Source organism: Elephantulus edwardii, unplaced genomic scaffold, assembly GCF_000299155.1.
Source record: "Elephantulus edwardii isolate Elephantulus edwardi_28Jun2011 unplaced genomic scaffold, EleEdw1.0 scaffold00133, whole genome shotgun sequence".
Lineage (NCBI taxonomy): Eukaryota > Metazoa > Chordata > Mammalia > Macroscelidea > Macroscelididae > Elephantulus > Elephantulus edwardii.
Window position 1 is genome coordinate 1,884,049 of NW_006399883.1, and position 9,910 is coordinate 1,893,958.

At 39.1% G+C, this 9,910-nt stretch overlaps 1 pseudogene; it reads left to right on the forward strand.

Moving 5' to 3' along the window:
- Positions 1-98: 98 nt before the first annotated feature.
- Positions 99-694, forward strand: LOC102851996 (annotated as a pseudogene).
- The last annotated feature ends 9,216 nt before the right edge of the window (positions 695-9,910 follow it).

The following is a 9,910-nucleotide window of genomic DNA, read 5'->3' on the forward strand; positions in this document are numbered from 1 at the left end:
GGTGCGGTTGGCGCAGGATAGAGCAGGGTTTAGGGCTGTTGTGCATAGGGTCGCCATGAGTAGGAAACGACTCGACGGCACATAACAACAACAACAACATGGGATTTGTTGCAGAAGCAAGCAAGCATTACACTGTGTATCCACCCCCACATCAAGTCTTCAGGTGGACCAGGATGTGCGGTATAAGAGACATGAAGGTTGTTATCCTGGGGCCCGTACCATGCACTGAATCAAGCTCATGGGCTCTGCTTTAGTGTTCAGAGACCTGTACCACCGCCACCCAGCTTGGAGAACATCTATAAAGAGCTGTGTACAGACCTAGAAGATTTTGTCCATCCTGGTCACGGTGATCTGTCGGGATGGGCCAAACAAGGTGTTCTCCTGCTCAATGCTGTCCTCACCGGCGGTGCGCATCAAGCCAGTGCTCACAAGGAAAGAGGCTGGGAGCAGTTTACCCATGCGGTTGTGTCCTGGCTCAATCAGAACATGTCTGGCCTTGTCTTCTTGCTCCGGCGCTTGTATGCTCAGAAGAATGGCAGCGCCATTGACAGAAAGCGGCACCACGTGTTACAGACTGTGCACCCCTAACCCTTTGTTGGTGTATCGCAGATTCTTTGGATGCAGGCATTTCTCTAAAACCAAGGAGCTGCTGCAGAAGTCTGGCAAGAAGCCCACCAACTGGAAGGAGCTATGAGCTGAGCCTGGAGGGGCTCCGCCAGTGGCCTCAGAGAAGTTGCTGTTGAAGAGTTAGCTAGTTGCGAAGTCCAGTTGATAGAAATAATTTCTCTACTAATTCCCAAGACCCTGCATTCAAGGACCTGCCTCCACAAGGCAGCAGTGAGCCAGGCTTCCTATGAAAAGTTGTTTTTCCCCAGCCAGAAACCGAGCAAAGACTGTCCTTGTGGCCCAAAGAACAAGTATAGTTTTTTTTAGCGGGAGGGGAAGGGAATGCTGCCAGTCCTCTTTCTGCGGACTCCACATCCCTTCCTTCATGGTTTAAGGGAGGAAACGAGCACCTTTTCACTAGAGTTAATAGTTTGTTGCCTGCTGCCACTTTTACCTGGTAGGTTAGACTGAGATCAGAGTGTTCGCTTCTCTATAGGAAGGCTCTCTGTGTGTGCAACCCAGTGTTCAGTCTCACCCAGACGCATTGATCCTGTTGATCTTGCAGGAGAAAAAGACGGGGGGTGGGGGGGTGGGGGGCAGTTTACTGCAAATCTGGTCCTCCGCTGGTTCAGTAATTAGAGATCGATTTCCTGAGAAGTCCTACGGGAATGATCTTTGCGATGGGCTTTCATAGATGGCCACAGACTGTGAGAAGGGAGCTGTGGTCTTATTACGTGTTTCCGTGGCAGATGAACAAGGAAGAGGAGGGATTTTTCTTTATGGGAGAAACATTTCTGAGTTGGAGTTTTGGAGGTTTGTTGTTTCTTTTTAAGAGTTGGGGTGGCTTTTTTTTTTAGTTTTTTAAAGATAGCATAGACTGTTAAATGTTATTTTTGTATGGACTGGAAAATTTGGGATGTTTGTTCTAGAACCTGAAAACTTTTTACATATATATCTCTCTACATAAGCAAGTGTGAGTGAGAGAAACCTTTGATTAAGAGACTTTATTAGGCCTGCAAATCACTGACAAGCTTTTTAAGAGATGCTGCTTGTGTTAAACCTGTGAAAGTTCGGAAATAAAAGATTGCAGCCGATTTTAAAAAAAGGTCATAAATTATGGAGAAAGTATACAAAACAGTTAATTTTAAGAATATTGACATAGTAATGGAAGTAAGAGACCCAGGTTTCTGAAAGTCCACAAGACCAATGATAAGTGTAGTAAACAGTAAAGACTGTATATCCTGAGTACATATAGAAATATTTACATTACAGCATGGTGATTTGAACATTCAATTCCTTTAGCAAAGTCTATGACAACTTGTTCACAGATGTGAAAACAAAACTAAATAGATTCATTTAGATTCAAAGTGATGTTGGCTAGAGCTCAGAGGGGAGACAAATAGAATTGTCATAGCTCTGTTGGGCTAGTGATAGGGATTTTATTGGCAACACAAAGGTAAGTTATTTGAATCTACCAGTAGATCCTTAAGAGAAAGATGGTCAGTCACCTCCACTGTGATTTACAGCCTCAGCAAACTCACTAAAGGCCCAGTTATTAGTTTATTTCCACTCAGTGGCAATGAGTAGAATAATAAAATTATTACCCCATAAAATAGAACTGTTGTTGATTGCCATCAAATCCAGCATGACTCATAGCAATCCTATAAACAAAAGATCTGAAGCCTTTCTATTGTTGTTTCCAAAGTTCATAGAGTTTCCAGAGGCATGTCATTTAGGAATTGGATGTCACTCCTGCTTACAAACCTGTCTTAAACTAGGAGCTCCTCCAAACACTATCCATCCTGCATAACCATTATGGCTTTTGGCACTGCAATGGCACAGAGTTCAGCATCACAGCCACTTCTGGTTACCTCATTGTAGCTAGTGGTGCAGACTAGTGCTGCACCACTGAGAAGAATGTTCCTCTAAGTTATCATTACACTAGGCCCAAGGGCAACAGGCTTAAGGGCCCAACCAACTTTTAAATACAAAGGCCCTCTAGGAGGTGGTGTTGACTCTAAACAAGAGGCTTAAATAAAAAACAAATAAACATTCTACATGATCCTCCTCCAAAGCAAGATAGCCCAACTTTCAGAGTAGAACTGCTTGTCCCAGTCTCCCTTTTATCTGTTGTTGTTGTTAAGTGTCACTGAATCTCCTGTGACTCGAATATGACTCATAGTGACCCAATGAACAAAAGACCTGAACCTGGTTCTATAACTGTCAACATTTCTCTATGTTCATAGTTTCCAGAGACATGTGGTAGAAGCCATGTCAGTAAGCTCCTGACACGAATACATATATTTTAATTTTAATGTCTCAATTGTCATATGCGCTCATCTTGAAATCAATTGTAATTGGACGTCTGGGCTGTTTCCATGTTTTTATGATGGTGAATAGCTCTGCTATGAACATTGGTATACAAGTCTCCCTTTATACAGAATAGCTGGGTCATAGGCAATTTCTATGTTCAGCTTTTTGAGGAAGCACCGAAGTGCCTTCCAGAATGTTTGTACCATTGTACAATTCTACCAACAATGTATAAAAGTTCCTGTCTCACCACATCCTTAGCAATATTTATTATTACACAGTGTATTTCATACTCTTTACCAATACCCCAATTCAAAGACAAGAATTCTTCTTCTATCCTCCTTATTCATTGTCTAACTTTCAGATGCATAGGAATAGGAAGCATTGGAAAAATATCAAGGTTTATATCAGGTGTAGCTTAGTCTTTAAATATACAATGTTGCTCTTTAGCACTTTGGAGAGGTCCTTGACATCAGCTTTGCTCAATAAAACATGTCTTTGGATTTAATGACTGTTGATTGTGGAGCTTAAGTAAATTGATATAGTTGATAGCTTTACCAATTTCAATGAAAATTACCGAAACCTTGGATTTCCATTCATTCATTGTTGCGCTTTTCTCCCTGCCCACTCTTCTCCAGTTTGTTCTTCTCTATGAAAAGTAAAAGAAAAATTCTTTCATTATTATACAATCCCTCCCTTGAAGTTCACTAAACTGTGCAGCCTTTGTTCTAGACTCCAGTCATAACAATAATACCTAATCACAATACCCCTCTTAAACAGTTCTCTCCCTCATCTGTTTCAACGTAGTGTACAAAATTTATCCCAACTTTCTCCATCTCCCTCCAACCTCGATGGCAGTTCCATTTTAACAACAGTTGCAATATCAGTATTTATTCATTTGTGACTTACATATTTGACTCGGCATAATGTCCTTCCAGGGTCAACCATTTTGAATGATATTTGATGAGTTCCTTGTTTTTTAATGCAGTATAGTATTCCATTGTGTGAATATCCTACAGCTTCTCTATCCATTCATTTGTTGATGTACAGCTTTACCCTTTCTTCATTATGTTATGATGTTACCATGATTGATGCAGTGTGAGAAATTTTAATTCTTGGTGTTGAAACGTAACCCACATTGATGGATGGCTACAGTCTTTAAGCAAGTGCTTCAAATTTTCTTTACTTTCTATAAGCAAAATTATATTATTTGTATAATATAGGTTTTTTATGAGCCTTCCTCCAATCCGGCCATATTTATATATAGGTTGTATTTATAGTCTTGGTTTAATAATTCTTGTATCAGACTTTTTCAAGGATTGTCTCGGTGTCAATTCATTTATATGTGTATTTTCCTGTGAATGTCTATATACTTCTTATTTCTTTTCACATACAATATTTTGCTGTTAGTGCTGAAAGTTATACATTTTTAATACTGTTCTGAGTTCACTCAGACAGTTCTCCTCTACTTGTTTGTTATAATTTCTTTTTAAATGTGGCAGTCATTCATTTGTTCAATGGCTTTTATAATTTTTCCCCACAGTGAGTACTATTGTCTTTTTGAGATCTCACATATCTCTATATTTCTTAAACATTTGTTGTCAAACATACAAACAAATGTACAAACATTATATGCGTATATATTGAACACTCTTCCAACATTAGGCCAAGCTACCTGCAACTTAGTTTTAATCTTTACTTCTTGGTTGCACTAATTCCCAAACCAGAGAGAAGTATAATGTTAAATTCTTCTCAGGTCTTTCCTGAGCATGCAGCCAGCCCTAAAATTGTAAGTCATATGCTTAATTTATCAATGAGCATTATCCTTTCAAAATAGTACTGTGTATTATTTTTCAGCTTCTATATGGAACGCTTTTAGGTTTGTCCGACCATTTCTATAATTTTTCTCAGGCATTATAATTTGTTACAATTCTTAAATTAAAAATATAAACAAAGCAAGAAGCAAATAAATAAGCAGAAATTTCAGATTTGATTTTCCAGGCCTTCAGTAAATATCTACTTTCTATCCAACAACATATCAAAAGATTAATACATCATTACTAAGTGGAATTTATAACAGGCATATAAGGAAAGTTCAACATAAGGAAAATAAGAACTGTAATCTATCATAGCAATAAAACAAAGGACAAGAACAACATAATCATCTCAATTGATATAGAAAAGGCTTATGTCAACATTCAAAAAACTTTCCTGGTAAAAGTATACAACAAAATAGGAATAGAGAAATTTCCTTATTGTAATTAAGAACATACACTCCAAAGAAACAGCCAAAATCATCTTCAATGGAGAGAGATTTAAGGCATTCTCTATCAGAACAGGAACCATAGTTGTTGTTTCTTGTTATGACCTGAACCCTGCTCTATACTGTGTCAACCTTATTGTCTTTGACACACCTATTACCCCTATGACCCCAGTCAGTGAATTAATACATCTCATTGAGGATCTTCTCTTGCACTGTCTCTCCAGTCTTCCAAGCATGATGTCCCTCTCCAAGGATTCCTTACAACATGCATAAAGTATGTCAGATGAAGCTACAGAATCCTTGCCTTCAAGGAGAAGCCTGGTTTCACTTTCTCTAAGATGAACCTATTTATTCCCCTGGAAGTTCATGGTATATTCAATACATTTCTCCAGCAACACTGGTGATAGACATAGCAACTCTCTATAATCCCTACTCATTGTCCAGTATTCTGATGCATAATAATTGAAAAGACTATGGCATGGGTCAGGTGCACTTTAGTCTCAAGACTGACATTTAAAAAAAAAAAAAAAAGACTGACATTTTTGCTCTTCAGTGCTCTGAAGAGGTCCCTGAAAGGAGACTTTCTCAATGTAATTAATCTTTTGATTCCTGTATGCTGGTACTAAGAGTGTTCATTGAGGAGTCAAGAAAACTAAAGCTGTTAACAATCTCAATATCTTCACCACCTATCATAATGCTGCCAATTGGCCCAGGGGTGGGTGAGAATTTTTGTTTTCTTGATGTTGAGATTCGATCCATATTGAAATCTGCAGTACTTGACTTCTACAAGTGGTTCAGGTCCTGCTCAGTTTCAGCAAGTAAGGTTATGCCATTTGAAATACACAGATTGTTGATGAGTCTTCCTCCAATCCTAATGACACCCTCCTCCTTATAGAGACCACCCTCCCATATGATCTGTTCTGCATATGGCTTGAAAAGGTAGGGATGTAGGATACATCCCTGGAATACACCCTTCTCAATTTTGAACCATGCAGTGTTTCCTTGGTCTGTTCTCCAAGTATAGATTTCCCATAAGTACTGTTAAGTGTTCTGGGATTCCAAATTTTCTCTGAGTTAGCCATTGTTTGTTGTGATCTACACAGTCAAATGCCCTTGCATGGTCAACGAAACACAGATAGACATTCCTCTGATACTGTAACCACCTTATTAAAGACATGTTAAACGATAGGATGTTGATGCTGACAAATTCTCTATTTAACAGTCCTGTATAGCCTGTAGTACAGGCAGATAGTTTGTGGAGGATAATTGTAGGCTATTAAGGCCAAAATAAATTAGTACTATCTGTTGTTTCCAAAGTTCCAGACATAATATTAATGATGCAGATAATAAAGCAAGCAAAGGAGACTGACACTGAGTAATAGACCTTGCAAATGTTTTAATGTTTGGTTTTTTCTCCTCCATTCCACTCTCCCAAAAGGTAAACCAAAGTTTGCTTTTCATGGGAAAGGATGTCAGATTACCTTTATGGTTTAACCACAAGTTTAAGTGAATTTGTCAGCCTATAGCCATAACCTGTAAAGAAGTGACTTGGACATAGTCTAGATATTGAGGGTACTTACACATTATATTGATGATATCCTATTAATATAAAACACTGAAGGAAAGGCTTTCAAGATAATTTTTAAATGGTGACTGCCCAGAAGACTGACAGAGGCTGGTTGCTAAATGCAGCAAAATTCTAGGGCCCAGCCCAAACAATAAAATTCTTGGAAATAACCTGAGCAAGAGCCCTTGTGACAGTCCATAGGCAATTAAGAGCTAGTTGCTGACACTACCTATTCCCTAGAATAACAAAATATCCAACATTCGATTGGTGTATTTGGATACCAGAGGACTCATATATTGCATCTTGTAATATAGTTAGTTCATACTGATAAAGTTACTTGAGAAAAAACAAAACAAAACCAAAACCAACAACTGTGTTTGAATGAGGACCTGAGCAACAGGAGGCTATGGATGAAATTCGGAAAGCAAGCTCCCTTTCCTTTCTTCTAGGTCCTTATGATCCACATTCAAACATAATTCTTGAGGCATGTGGAGCTTATGAAAAAATCTGAAAAGACTGCCCTATAGCTATCATTGGGTTTCTGGACAAGGAAATTTTTCTGATGCTGCTAGATGATACACACCATCTGAAAGACAATTATTTGCTTGTTATTGGACATTGGTTGAGACTGCTTCACTGACAGAGGAGAATAGATTATTGTTTCTTTTGCTTGCTACTCACAGTGACGTTATGTACAATAACTAGGAATTCTATCCTATCTTGAATCAACCTCATTGTCTCTGACACACCTAACCCCAACCACTGAGTCAATCCATCCCATTGAGGGTCTTCCTCTCTTGCATTGTCCCTCCACACTTTCAAGCATGATATCCCTCTCTAAGGACTGGTTCCTCCTTGCAACATGCACAAAGAATGTCAGATGGACATTAACAATCCTTGCCTCCCAGAAACAGCTTGATTTCACCTTCTCCGGGATGAACAGGTTTGCACTCTTAGCAGTCTATGGTATATTCAATACTCTCCTCCAGCACTAAAGCTCGAAGACATAGATCCTTCTTCTATTACCCTTATTCATTGTCCAGATTTCTAATCCATAGCAAATAATTATGAAGACCATGGTTTAGCTCAGGCAGAACCTTAGCCTCTAGACTGACACCATTGCTCTTCAATACTCTAAACAGTTTGCTGACAGCAGATCTTGCCAGTGCAAATTGTCTTTTGATTTCCTGGATGCTGGTACCAAGAGTATTGATTGTAACAAGCAAGCTAAAGCTGTTAACAATCTCAATCTCTCCATCATCTATCAGGATGCTGCCAACTGGACCAATGTTGAGAAACTTTTATTTCTTGATATTGAGCTTCTATTTATACTTATGGCTGTAATCCTTGACCTTCAGCAGCATATATCTCAGGTCCTCTTTAGTTTTGATAAGCAAGACTTGAAATACCCATATGTCATGAGTGATGTTGGAGAAACACTGAAAGGGGGTGTCCAAAACAGTTCTGTGTGATAAAATGGAAATGGTTCATCATGGAACAAGTGAATGGGGGAAATGAGGGAGGATATGCACTATGTCCAAGAGCAAGTAGACTCTTTTCCCATTACTCCTATCTTAGAACCTCTTGAGATGCTGTCAGAGCTTATTGCTAGATAAATGATGCCCCATAAACAACTTCCTTTTTATTAGCAAAGGGTTGTCTGGTTCACAGATGGAAGTTCCATGGGTTGTGGACAACATTTGATGTGGAAAGCTTCTGCATTAAGGCAAGAACATATTTGCACAATGGTCTGAAATGCAATCTGTCTTTCTAGCAGTGACTATGGAATTGAGCAATGGGGCATGTTCATATGTTTGGATTTTTTACTGATTCATGGGCAGTGGCTAATGGTTTAGCCTCATGGTCAGGCAAATGGGCCATGGAAAACTTGATGTTTAAAGGGACACCACTGTGCTACATGGAATCATGGAAAGCACTATGGAAATTTAGGAGACACAGGTGATTAGAATAAAAAGGTGGATATGTTGGTGTAGTCTCTTGAAGTTACCAATTGGGCACACGAAATGAGTGAACACAGAGGTGTGGCAGCAATGCAGAAATGGGTGAAACCAGACAATTGACATCCCTCTTTCTCCCTCTGAGTCACGGAACACCAATAAGAACAGCCATGCTTGCAAGCAAGAGATAAAGAGATTGCAGATGGCTATGCAGATTCCCAGGGGAGAAGACCCTGCACATACTTGGCAAGTTGATTTGTGTTGAACCACTGGCACTAGTGGTAGCAGGTGGCTTCAAATGAGTCCTCACAGGAATAGATAATCTGGCCTGGACTTTGTAAACCCTGGAATTGAGGCAAAATGCAAAAAAATAGCATTAAAGGATTGAAATAAATGACAATGTGCCAGTTTGGGCCATCAAGTTATGTTCTCACACTAAAAACCATAATTTACAGATTACAGAATGCAGTAATGAGCTAAAAAATATCATTAACTGGACATACCATATTGCCTACCACCCTCAGATAATGATCTGATAGAAAATTGGAATGAGTAATTGAAACATTTGTCATCTAAGACAAAGGAGGATTAGGTAATGATTGCCTGGTTTATATACCTTCAAGTGTGTATGCTCACACTCAATATGAGAGGAATTAAATGGAATTCCCCTCCTAAGAACAGAGAAAAGAAACACTGCATGGTTCAAAATCAGGAAAGTAGTGCATCCAGGACTTGTTTTGTCTCTTATCTTTTCAATCTATATGCAGAACAGAGGAATGTGGCATCACGATTGGACAAAGAATCATCACCAATTTACGTTATGTTAAGGATAACAATCTTATTTGCTGAAACTGAGGAGGACCTGAAGCACTTGCTGTAGAAGATCAAGGAATGTAGTCTTCAATACAGATTGAAGCTCAATATCAAGAAGATTCTCACCACTGGGCCAATTGACAGCATCAAAGGAGATGGTGAAGAGATTGGGGCTGCTAACAATTACAGCTCGCTTGGCCCCACAATCAACACTCTTGGCACAAGCACTCAGGAAATAAAAAGAAAATTGCATTAGAAAAATCTGCTGTCATGGGCTTTTTCAGAGTACTGAGAAGCAATTTCAGTTTAGAGACTAAGGTGCTCCTGATCCAGGCCATGATCTTTTGCAATTATTTGCTATGTCAGAGAGCTGGACAATGACTAAGGATTACA